Source organism: Rattus norvegicus, chromosome 17 (genome assembly GCF_021556685.1).
Source record: "Rattus norvegicus strain SHRSP/BbbUtx chromosome 17, alternate assembly SHRSP_T2T, whole genome shotgun sequence".
In the NCBI taxonomy this organism is placed as follows: domain Eukaryota; kingdom Metazoa; phylum Chordata; class Mammalia; order Rodentia; family Muridae; genus Rattus; species Rattus norvegicus.
Genome location: NC_141550.1, coordinates 49,074,587 through 49,088,268, shown reverse-complemented (window position 1 = coordinate 49,088,268; position 13,682 = coordinate 49,074,587). Strand labels below are relative to the sequence as shown.

Here is a 13,682-nt window from a genome sequence, read left to right as displayed (position 1 = left end):
TAGAGTGGACCAGATATTGGTTGGTTACTCCAACAAGCTTTGTGACATCATCGTATCAGAACATCTTGCAGGCAGGACACCATTGTAGATTAAAGGTTTGTGACCTGATTGATATTTACATTTCTCCACTGGTACTTGTTAATCCCAAAGAATGAGAGAGAAACACCACTAACCTAAATCAACATGGTCAAACAATTAAAGCAAGCTATTTTATTTGTGTACACAGGATACCTCTCCCTAAACCAGGGTTTGAGTGGTCAGCCTAGGATGTGAGGAATGTTATGGTATCAAAAGTCATGAACTAACACCAAGATGTTGCAAGGCAAACTTTTTTTGACAAGGTCAAGCTTACAGTCCCCCTTAGTAGGAGGATGAATTGGCATCCAAGCTATAGCAGAGGAATTCTTATATATGTCCTTCATGACTTTTGCAAGCAAAGCAAAACTTAACAGAAGTGAAAGTTTTGTATATATTTAGTATATATTTTGTATATATTTTGTGTATATTTAGTATAAACACACTGTTAGTTTTTTAATATCATTGTGGAAAGCCATTTTGGAAAGCTACTTTTTTCAAGTCAAATCAACCTTGTTTTCAGAACATCTTTATGGTCTATTGGTTTGAAAAACAGTCTATACCATAGGAACATAAACCTCTTTTTACCTGAGAAATACAAGTACAAATGCCAAGACTTTGGAAACAAGTCTACAAGCTGAACAATGGAGATAATGGAGCCTTGTTAATATTCAAACAATATTAAAATCAATAGTGAAATCAGAAATAGGGGAGTCATCAAGGAAGACAAGGTTTTTATAACTCAGTGGTAGGGGATTTCCACATGGAGAAATTAGGCAAGATTACAAGAGCACACAGACCCCAAACAGCTTGTCAAAACAAGGTAATCTCAACAGGTAGTTATAGCAAGGTATTTATAGGTGCTCAGATAACCTTTATCACCTTTTGAAACAGACACAGGGTTACAAAATGGTTATAAACAACTTTTTGAAACAATAATTGTCATTCCTAGAACATGCAGTACAGAATCAGTTGTAGTTAAGGTTACATGGAGGACCCAAACCTTGAGGAACAGGGATTTAATCATAAACAGGAATGAACCCAGTTTTATCTTTACTATAAGATGGCTTTTAAGCCTAAAATCGAGGCCGGCTGGTTCTTCATAGTGTGCAAAGTACCTCTGTTTACCAAAGACTCAAGAAGTAGAAGTAAAAGTTCTCTGTAGGCTCCAACTTGAATTCTGCATGTTCGATGAAATGCTTACATGTTGTCTTCAGTAATGGGGCCTTGCTGTCAGTTTCTGGGGAGCAACCTATATTCTAGGAAAAGTCTATGTTGTTCGAGGTTTGCCTGGGAAACTTTTGGCCAGCAACTCAACAAGATGTACCCAGTCCCAGTTCTGAACGCTTCATTTGGTGACGAGATAGCCAGTTGAAGCTCTGTCTCTTCATTATTTGGCTTAATTTTAGCTATTTCTCCTTGCAGTCTCTCTCTTATCCCCTTTTTCCTTTCCCCTCCCCACTTAATCCTCTATTCCAGTCCCTTATTTTTCCATCCTCTTCTAAAATATACTTATTTCTCATCATTTAGGAGGCCAGGAAGTCCAAGGCAAGGGAGCCAGCTTCAGTGGCCTTCTTATTGTGTTCTTATGTGGCAAGGGAGGATATCACATGACTGGTCCCAGGCAACCTAGTAACTCAATTGTCTCTTCCTCTTCTTATAAAGCCACTGATTCTACCACAGCATGTCTATTCTCGTGACTTTACCAACCCTAGTTATCTCCATAAAACACCTTCTCCAAATACCATCAACAAATGATTTGGGGGATTAAGTTTTCAGTCCATGAACTTTCTTGGAACACATTAAACCCATAGCAACATTTCATTCTAGAAATGCCACCCAGCTGTGACTTGTGTTAAAGTCATCCTTGTTCTCAGTATTGTTATCTATGAAAACCTGTCTGCTTGGGCGCTTTGCTCAGTGGGATTCTATGTGTTGTCTGTCATATTTCTAAGGCAGTGGAAGACGCACTGCACAGCTGGCTATTCTTGTGCTTTAAACTTGTGCCTCTGTGCACGGTGGGTCCTCTAGCTATCTTTTCACTAGCTGTTCCTAAGCACTACACCTGTGGTTCCTGTCATTCAGCTAAAATGATAAACAGGCTAACTCTTATTTATTAAAAAGAAAAATTCTCTGCTTGGAGTCTCAGTTACAATGGATTCCTCCATTAAGGAGAAACATTAAAAGCTGACACTCTCTGTGTGTATCACCATTCAATACACCCCTCATGGATGGCATTACTATTAAACCATCTTAAAGGCCATCATGCTGCTTATGCTTGCAGATAATCTATGCTAGAAAACTATTATGACGAATCTAATAGAAGAGAAAATGGGGAAGAACATTTTTAATTTTTTTTGATAATTCCTTTTTTAATTTGTATGTGCATTCATGTTTTGCTTGCATGTATATTTGTGTGAGAGTGTCAGATATCCTAGAACTGGAGTTATAAACAGTTGTGAGCTGCCGTGTGGTTGCTGGGAATTAAACTAGGGTCCTCTGGACAAGCAGCCAGTGCTCTTAACTTCTGAGCAATGTCTCCAGCCTTTGGACTGTTTGTTTTATTATTATAGAAATGTTTAAAGAGCATATAAAATATCCAAAACAAATTAATGTATGGTCACTCATTTACCTAGAATGTACAAGTTTCTGAGAGACCTGGCTGATATTTTGTCATCTTGGCACAAGCTAGAGTTGTCTGGGAAGAGGGAACCTCAATTGGTAAAATTTTTCCATTAGATTGCCTATAAGCAAATCTATAGGACATTTTCTTCATTGATGTAGAAAGTCCCAGCCTGCTGTTAGGGCTCAGGGGCTCGGTGCCATTCCTGGGTAGGTAATTCTGAGTTGTATAAAAAAAAGGCTGAGATGGTTATGGAGGGAAAGCCAGGAAGCAACATCCCTCCACGGTCTCTGCTTCAGTTCCTGCCTCAAGATTCCTGCCTGGAGTTCCTATCTAGGCTTCCCTCAGAGGACTGTGACTCTTTCCTCCCCAAGCTGCATTTGGTCAGTGTTTACCCACAGCAATAGAAAGCAGACAGTGACACTGTGTCTGATACCTACCACCACAAAAAAATAAAAAAAATAAGAAAGAAAGAAAGAAAGAAAGAAAGAAAGAAAGAAAGAAAGAAAGAAAGAAAGAAAGAAAGAGAGAGAGAGAGAGAGATGCTCTCTGGCATCTCCGATCAGCCTTGCAGCATGAGTATGATCATATTTAACAACTACCTCTTAAAAGCACACACATGCAGCTCATAGGAGAAGCTGGCTCCTGTCCTTTCCTTCTCTGCCAACTGCTTCACCCTCTCAGAACATTGTCTGTCATAGCTCAAGACAAATGATAGCCTTGACATACCTCAAACCCAAACATGACCCCTGAGTCTTATGAATTTTGAGTTCCTTTAATTGTGTTGCTAATAACAATATCTGCTCCCCTGGCCCACACTTCAGAAATTCAGGAAGCAATTGACCTTAGAATAATGTGATTTTTCTTTTTTTCTCAAGTGTGATTCAAGAACAAGTTATGTAAACAGGATAAGACAACTGCAGAAGTTGGCAGCTTGACTGTGGAAAGGAGAATTAAAAGTGTGAACAGAAAGTATAAAGATAAAAAAAGACTACCCAAGTTCAGATAACTTTCAAACCCAGTTTGGGGGGGGAGGGGGAGGAATCCTATCATTAGGATGAAAAGCAACACCAAAACATCCACTAGTGGGGTGGGAGGGTTCTTATTTGAAAGCAACATCTAAAATCCCCAACCACCCATAGCAGAGTGCAACAAAGCCTGAATTCACTCACTGTTGCAGGGTGCTCCTCTGTATCTCTTTCCCAGGATGGAAACGCTGCCCTCTTGGCCTCTGCTGTGAGATAAAGCTGAGTTGGGCTGGAGTTCTCCCAGCATGCAAGTTCAGTAATGACGGGATCCCGCTGTATGTAAGGGCTTCAGCCCTTCCTGGGCACTTCTCGAGGAAAGAGACTTCTACACACGTCTTCTTCAAGTCTTAACCAGCCCGTCCTTTTTTAAAAATTTTATTCTTTAATCTCTCTCTCTCTCTTTTTTTTTTTACAGTCCAGACTTTATCCCCCTCCCAGTCCACCCTCCAACTGTTCCACATCCCATACCTTCCTCCCAATCTCCAAAAGGATGTCCCCACCCCACCCCCAACTCCACCAGACCTCCCCACTCCCTGGATGTGGTGGTGCGTGCTTGTAATTCTGTGGGGAAGGCAAATTCCTAAAGCTCACTGGCCAGCCAACTTAACCTAATAATCCCCAGGTTCCAGTGAGAGATCTTATCTCAGAACTTACATACACACACACACACACACACACACACACACACAGAGAGAGAGAGAGAGAGAGAGAGAGAGAGAGAGAGAGAGAGAGAGAGGAAATAAAATTTTTCAAAAATCATAAAACTTTAAAACCAATTAACAAATATCAGACTCAAGCTAGATAGAGTGGTAAGAAGAAAGGCCACAGATTAGGTGTGGTGGCAGACACCCTTAAACCCAGAACTGGGGTATGGTGGCAGAAGGATGGCACACCTAAGACCATAGCAAGACTCCATCACAAAGAATGAGGTCAGTATAAATGAATCAAACCAGACCAAGTTGTCTAGTTTAACTGTTGTCCCCTCTGCTTCTGGCTTAAGTTTACTATATTAAATTAGAGATGCAGTAAATGCTTAGAACAAAGCAGAGAAAGCCATTGTTATAATCGTGCCATCCAAAAACACTTTTTAAAATGAGAGGTGTCCTAGAATCTTAGAGTTAAAGGTTATTTATTCTCTCCATTCCACAGACATTAAAGGAAAGAGCAATTATGAAAAAAAGATGCATCACTCTAAACCAGGTCACTTGGGGAGTAAAATTGGAGAGTAGGGATTTACAACTAAAATTTGTTAACCTAATTTCATGGTTAAAAAAGAAAGAAAGAAAGACAGGTAGGCACTAAAGACTAATGGGTTTAATAACCTTATTAAGTCTATTATTCACAAATTACAAGTGATACCACTGCAAATGATTAGCCCTGTCATTATTATGCTCATATGTTTAAACAAATGATTATCCGTGGAACTGGCCATTTGTGTTGTGTGACTGATGGGCATGTTTCAGAAGCAGCAATTCTCCAACTGTGGCCTGTGGTTGCTAGGACCTATTACAGGGGTCACAAGGTACAGCCTACTTTCACAACAGTCTTAGAACTTGCCTCTGCCATGTAGCCATTGTACAGATGTTTCAAATCAATGGGAGGTAAAATCCAGCAATGTCTAAGAGTGAACCCTGCACCAGCCAGTTACATTCATAGCCATTGTGTTCTCTAACCTGCACTTCCCAATTTAGGACATAAGGGTCTTGTGTTCCCATAAAAATGTCACCTATGGGGCTGGAGACTTGGTTTTGTTGGTAAAGTGCTTGCCTAGCAATCATCAAGCCCTGGGTTTGATCTCCTGTTCCACATAAACTGGGCATGGTGGTGCACACCTGTATTTCCACTGCTCAAGAAGATCTGAAGTGCGAAGTCATCTTTGGCCTTACAGTGATTTCAAGGCTAGCCTGAGATACATGAGACCAAGTCTCAAAAGCAAAAACAAAATCACCTGTGGAGCAGTAAAACTGCAGTGCTATTTTATGATTTTTATCATTTAATCTTATAAAAACGTAAAGATGGACGAGGACTTCTACTACATATAAGGTGTTAGTGTCTAAAGGAAAGCATACATGCAAGTAAGCCGAGAGATGAATTTACTTTTCATAGAACCCCATTTCTTTTTAAAACAATGTGTATTGCTGGATGTGTGGTACTTTAATCCCAGGAATCAGAGGTAAGTGAATTCTATGTATTCAAGGCTAGCCTGTAGTGAGTTCCAGGACAGTCAGCATTAAATAGAGAAACCTTGTCCCCAAAAAAGAAAACAAAATTTTTTTAAAAAAAAAAAAGAAAAATGACTGTATAATGAACTATGATTTTCAGACTTGGATATATGGCAAACATTTAATCTAAAATAAATTAAATAAGCAGGTCACTTCAAAAAATTCCTAACAATATTAGCTGTTAGTCATAAAATTTTAACTTAAAAGAAAAAACTTAATTACAGAAAATGTGTATTTTTTCCTAAGAGGTGCCTGAGTCCTAATATTTAGACTTTACTTAATGAGATATGTGACAATATTGAAAAATAAAATTTCTTAAAGATATCATGAAATGTACCATTATTTATAATATTTTTATAACTCAGTGAGTCAATATTTTTCCAGATAACCACAATATAATGTGTAAAATCTTAACAGGGGTAAAAGATCGTTAAAACTACAAAATAGGCCAAAGCATTTTAATGGGATATGGTAGAAAAGGCTCACTAATGTAATTTCGTATTACACATTTCACTTGACCAATCTATAAGAAACTACCACTTGTTAAGTGGTGATGCAAAATTCAAATGTTTATCCACAATTTTCTAAAATACATATTAAACTGCAGCTCCACTTCCAGCTGCACATACGCTGGGCCAGAATTTCTCCATAGACTTGCACAAACAACAGCTCATAATGACTGGATAGCTATGGAGAGCTGGAAGCAATGAATCCAGTGATTGTCTACCAAGCTAGCCAGGAAAGACATCGGCAAACATATAAAAAACAGAAGTTATGCCAGCATGTAGTGGACTCTTTATTGTTATTTAAACATCATTAAAGGTAAATGTTCATTCAAATGTTCTCACAAATAGTGACCGGTCTAATGCATACCAACGACTCTGGACAGGAGCCTCAATCATTTTAAGAGTGTACGTGACTCTGATCTCAAAACTTGGAGGACTATGCTCCAAGGCAAGAGTGAAACAAAGCAGTAAGGACAGAGGTTAAGACAACCACAGGAGCAGAAGATGATCTAGGAGCAGAAGAGTGAGCAGGGACAGACCACAGGACTAGCAAGGTATTTAGAGGACCTTAGGTAGAGAAGGTGCTTCTGAGGACCTGGCTATCAGGAAGAAGCACCTGGCTGTTAGGAAGAAGGCGAGGGTGTAGGAAGACCAGATGGGTAGGACAGTGGGTGCTGAGGCCCTCAGAGTCCAGTATTCCATCAGGGTGAGGTGGGAGGACAGGCTGCTTGGAGAGAACAAGTCGGGAGGCGATCATGAACACATAGATGGGTTGTTTTGATACTAAACAAAGTGAGTAAGAGTTGGAGTGGGGATCTTAAATTAGGATCTCTCTCTCTCTCTCTCTCTCTCTCTCTCTCTCTCTCTCTCTCTGTCTGTCTGTCTCTCTGAAATTCTGTAGCATTCTTGTAGTGACAGGTTGATCTGAAAGCCAGAAAGAAAGGCAGAGCTAGGAATGAAACCCTAACAAAGACAAGAAGGGCAGAATCCAGGCACACCAAGGTGCCAGCTGGGAAGATGCTCTGTGGCTCCAGCTGAGGCCCTACCACGTCCTGCAAATCCTTGCACTTACTTCCCCTAACCTTGACTTACTTATAAATTTCCCTTAGTTACTCAGAATATGATACAATTTTGATTTACAAAAAGTTGCTGAGAGTAAAAAATGAAAGTATCCCTTCATGTGTGAATTGGCATGAAGACTTTTACCTCCTCCTAGAAGGAAGTGCTGAGATCAGTGTAATGCAATTCCATGCAGATGCTTTCAAGCTATTCCCGTGCTGACATTTGTACTCAATTAAGTAAGTGTGTTGTTACAATTTCTCCATAAATGATATGTCGTATATAATATACTAAACACTGTTTTTCTTTAACAACACATTGAACCTCCTTTATTTTTTTCTAACAGTACATAATGTTTCATAGTATGGTTCCTTTCTTTTGAGGACATTTTCTTTTGCATTATCCTCAGTAATCTGCAATGAGCATTCTGTACTGCCACCTTACAAATGCACACAAAGATTTCTATAGGGAAGGTTTGAATCAAACTATGTGCATTATTAATTTCATGAGCCTTCCAAATTGGGATTTACCAATTAATATTCTCACAGATGTGTGAGAACATGATTCCACACATTCTGACAGTACAGTATATTGAGTTTTTGTCTTGGTTCATTTTTTGGTTGGTTGGTTGGCTGGTTTTTTGTTTTTCTTTATTTTTTGTTTTGTTTTTAGTGCTTTCCCAATCTAACAATATTTCATTATTGTTCTAATTTTCAGTCTCTTGATTATGAGGGAGCTTGAGCATGTTCCCATAAACATCTGCCCCACCTTCGTCCCAATTGGTTACCCCCTGCCATGCATCAACTCTTCCTATTCGACTGGATGACTCCCATTAAGCTTCTAATTTTTTTTATTTTTATTGGACAGTTTATGTATATACATTTCAAATGTTATCCCCTTTCCCAGTTCCTCCCTCTCCCATCCCCCCTTGCCCTGGTTCTGTGAGAATGTTTCCCCTACCACCTACACACTCCCACCTCAACACCATGACATTCTCCTGCACTGGGGAAATGAGCCTTCACAGGACCAAGGGCTTCTCCTCCTATTGATGCTGGATAACCCAATCCTCTGCTACATATGCAGCTGGAGCCACAGGTCCCTCCATGTTTTGGTGATTTAGTACCTGGGAGCTCTGGGGGGTCTGGTTGGTTGATATTGTTGTTCTTCCTATTGGTTGCAAACCCCTTCAGCTCCTTCAGTCCTTTCTCTAACTCCTCCATTGGAGTCCCCGTGGTCAAGCTGATGGTTAGCTGCAAGTGTCCTCATCTGTATCAGTAAGGCTCTCAGGAGACATCCATATCAGGTTCCTGTCAGCAAGCACTTGTTGGCATCAGCAATAGTGACTGGGTTTGGTGACTGCAGATGGGATGGATCCCCAGGTGGAGCAGTCTCTAGATGACTTTTCCTTCAGTGTCTGCTCCACTCTTTGTCCCTGTATTTCCTCCCATGAGTAATTTGTTCCCACTTCTAAGAAGGACTGAAGCATCCACATTTTGGTCTTCCTTCTTCCAACTTCATATGATCTGTGAATTGTATTTCATGTATTCCAAGCTTTTGGGCTAATATCCAGGCTTCTATTGTGTGTCCAGTGTCAGCATCGCCTGACTTATCATAGCTATCTACTCATTATCTTCAAGCCCACCTGCCCTCTGCACAGACACTGCATCTCAAAGGCTGAAATCACACAACTTCATTTTGTAGCCTAAGCACCTGAAATAATGTCTACCATACTGTGGGTACTCAGAAATCCCAACCTATGGATAGAGAGATGGGTTAGTGTTAGTAGTAATGACCACTTTTGCAGAAAACCTAAGATTAAATTCCAGATCCAGTATTTGGCAGCTCATGACTTCCTCTAACTCCAGTTTCAGAGAGTCCAATGACCTCTTCTGGACTCTGGGGACCCCTGCACTCACATGTACATACTAATACATATACATGCACATGTGCACATAATTTAAAGTAATTATTAAGTATTAAAAGGAATTACCCACCCAGTTCATTATATCACTTTGCATTTGTTCCATGCTTTATAGTCACAAAGCTCCTTCATATGCATTTTCTTAGATTGTCCAAATCAAACCAGATTTTCAGGAATTAGCATTTCAGGCAAAATGATAGGGCAAGGGAAAAGGAGCATAAACAGGCTCAGCTGAATCACCAGCTGCATAATGAGAGTTGTGCCAAAGTCAATCAGCATCTCTTTAACCCCTGGACTTCCAAGTGTATCCTATAAGCAATGTTGTGTAAGAATTAGCAGCATTGAGCCAACAGTATGAGAATAGTTACCAGCAAACGTGAGGAAATGAGTTTAAAGGACAATTACTAATTCAATGGCCAACTAGAAAGAGTAAAAGAAAGGGCATATTTGTTACAGGATGAATCAGGTCGATATCAAATTATGCCTCTCTTTGAACTTCTATAGAGAATGGTGTGCTTTTTAGCCCACAGTGATCAAAATATGAGACTTTTCGAGCATCCCAATGTTCAAATACAGAATCCATAAATTTTCTTCAAAAATTATTCTATGAAATACTAATTCTATTAGATGACAAAGGCCATTACATGTATTTTATTTACACAAGGTATTACTATGTAGCTATGTCTATCCCAGAACTTGCTATGTAAACCAGACTGGCCTTGAACTCATAAAGATACACTTGTCTTTACCTCCTGAATGCTAGAATTAAAGGCTTGCAATTTCATTTTTAAGTGGTATTTATAGTTTCATTTTGTTATGCAGAGTTGTATAATGTGATTACCATGCATAATGTATTTTAAGTACAGCAGCCCATAGCACACCTACTCTCCCCCTTCTTCTCCCTTCTTCCATTTCTCACCTTTGCTCCCAGACAATTTCATTAATATTTTTACGTCCTCAGTACTTACGTAATTTTATGTATTTATGCTGTCTAGGACCTATAATAAGAGAAAAGATACAGTATATGTTCTTCTGTGATTGACTTAATTTGAGTCCAATTTGTGCTAATTATATTTACTTGGCCTTCCACTGGAGTATGATCAAATGTGATCAAAAGAGCTATTTTATATATATATATATATATATATATATATATATATATATATATATATATATATATACACTCCCTCTGACAGTGGCTATCTTGCTGTCTTCAACTTTGGATGGAACTTCCTGCTTACCTCCCTTCTCCATGAGCTTGGGCAGAGTGTGTGCATGCTGTCACAATGATGTGAGTGCACATGCACTGCTGCCCTGTTGTTTCCAGAGGATACTGTTTCCTGGTAGTCATCCATCACCTGTGAATTTTACAATCTTTCCACTTTCCGCAATGATCCCTTAAACCTGGCAGAAGATGGTTTGGTAGACATGTCCCATTTAGGCTTGAAAATTTTGCACTTTCTTATGTGACAAAAATGATATAGAATCTCATAGCTCTTTTCTTTTTTGCATTCCTTTGATGGCTAGTGAGGTTGAACATTCTTTAAGTCTGTGTTGACCATTGTACTGCATCTTTTGAGAACTATCTGCTCATTTCGTTAACCCTCTTTTAATTAGCTTGTTTAACTTTTTGATATTTAATTTTTTGAGGTCTTTGTTTATTCCATATGTTAATCCTCTGAGGTGTATGCATAGCAAATATTTCTCTCCCATTCTGTAGGATATCTCTTCACCTGGCTATTTGTTTTCCTCCTTAAACATTATGTGCATTTTTCTAAAAATCTTCATAATTCAAGCAAGCTTTGGAAATGCTAGTTTAAATAAAGAGAAACATATTCATTGACTATGGGTCATTAAATATGCCCAAGACCTTTGTATATATTAAAAATCAACATAGTCTATTGATCTGTCTTTGCTGCTGTTGTGAGATATTTCCTAAATACATGTACATGCAACAATGTAGGACTGTGTACTTAAGAGAAATATGCTTCTTAAGAAGCTGCTGCTCCATGAAGCATCCTCTAAGAGACACTGTTAGATTAAAACAATCTTTTCTGTCATGGATGAGGTTCATAAGCACCCACACTGTTAATGCTCTCATTTTTATCATATTTTAGTGATCCCACAAACTTAGTAGTGTAAATTGTTTAAATCTGGGGTGGAGAAAAGCCAGGGTGATGAGAATTGTAACTTCCCCAACTCACAAAACAGTAGAGGAGAAAGAAATGTTACTGGGAAGTTAATCTAATAGATATGCTGTCTTTCTGAGTCCAGCTGCTCATGAATATTGAATATAAGGCCCATAAAATCTATTCCACATACAAACTCAAAATGTATCTGTTGATCTTTTCTTGTCTGAACCCCAGCATCTCCTCTCTGTAGCCACCTCTCTTCTCTGCAGAATTAATTACCCCATTGCCAGTCTCTGAATACTCAACAAGTCATATCTCCATGTCTACACTACTCCAAGACTGAATCTTGGTGGCTCTGTGATTCGGCAAGAAAAGTGAGGATTCTGAGATGTGACTAGTATGGAAGGAAAAGAAAAATTTGTAAAGCTCTCTCATCCATTTTCCTTAAGCTCCTAGTGGCCTGACCTCCATCCACATCCGATAATAAACGATCCACCCTTTCCCCCAAAATTATCTAGTAGAAAAGCCTCTTCCTCAATACAGCCAGCATAGTCTCCAAGTTGTCCAGTTTTATCCTAACTCACTCCTCTACCCTGGTCTTCACATCAAACATTGACCTTTATCTCTTCCCCAGTCTATTCCTAGCCTTCTCTGTCATCTCTGGAACTTATTCCCCATGATTTAACTTAATATGACCTCAAAATTTACATCCAACATATTTGTGTTTGTGGAAAGAATACAAAATGGTCCAAGACTACCTGTCTCTTGGCAGCTGCAGAGCTCCTCCTTATGAGAGCCAGTCCTCAGACTTCCAGGTCAGTTTCAGCTCAGTTCATCCAAGTCTGTGTTTAAAGTGTGTAGTGTCCTCAGTAATAGGGTCTACCCTCAAGTTCTGGGAAACAGCCAAGGGCAATGGCAAGAGCTTATTTTTTATGGGAGGCCCTTGCATTCCTCTAAAGAACAACTCAATGGGAGGTCTCCCATGCCTGTGACTAGGGGTTTATTAGATAATGCACAGTTTTTGGGGTTTTTTTACCCAGCTGTAAAGCCTACCAACTACATAATTTTGAAAATTATGAGCTCTCATAAAGGTTGTCCAATCTCAAGTGCTCACTGATGGACACATGTACATACAAGCAATGCAGATGGACTCAGTATTTTATATGTGTGTGTGCATATATGTATTATATTACATATAGTATATTGTTATACATAATATTATATATAGTATGTTACATATATATGTAACAATAATAATTAATGAAGAGACCATGAATTTGTGAGGGAGAGGTAGGGGCCACAGAAGGAGTTGGAGTGGGGAGAGTCAGGAGAGATGTAGATGCTGTCTTCATATATGAATTTCTCAAAAATAATTAATGCATAAGAAAGATTACCAGTGCATGATAGATGGCTGTTGCTTGAAGCTCAGCACATTTGATTTTGATAAATCATATTTGATAAAGAGCTCTGATGAGCAACTAATATTTTGGGAAATTGTTCTTTCCCTTCATTAAGTAACTCTACTTGAAGCAATACAAGATAATTTTCATACATAAATCTGTACTTTTATCTGCATTATTATTGAGTTTCATTCTTGAGTTTACATTGTTTTACTTGTTTTTTTCATTGCAATGTTTCATACAATATTTTTTGATCATGTTTTCCTCTCCTTCAGCTCCTCCCAGGTTCTCCCAACCACCTGACTCACATAACTATGTGTTTTCATTTTATCTCTTTCTTTCTCTTTCTCAAAATTTAAAAACAAAAACCAAAAAACAAACATACAAAAACTTCATTGAGCTGAAAAGCAAATTTAATAGTGAAAAGACCAATAAGACAAAGGAAAAGAAAGAAAAGTAAAGAAACAAAGAAAGAAAAAAAACAAACAAAAAGTTTACAAAACTTGAGTTTGTTTAGTGTTGGGCAACCATTCCTGGGCATTGGGGCTGCCCTGGAGTGTGATTGATATGCTGAGTGACACTCCACTCGAGAAAATTGATTTTTCTTCCAATTGATACTCAAGTATCAGTTGCAAATAGCTTGCTGGTTAGGAGTCAGTATACTTCCCCCTCAAACTGCTAAGACCTGTGGCTTGTAACTGTGCAAATCTTGAGTG

General features: G+C 38.8%; 1 protein-coding gene across 7 annotated transcripts in view; it reads left to right on the top strand.

The window, feature by feature from the left end:
* The window catches only part of Aoah (acyloxyacyl hydrolase), a 241,346-nt gene that overhangs the window by 163,424 nt on the left and 64,240 nt on the right, over positions 1-13,682 (top strand). The window lies entirely within an intron of this gene.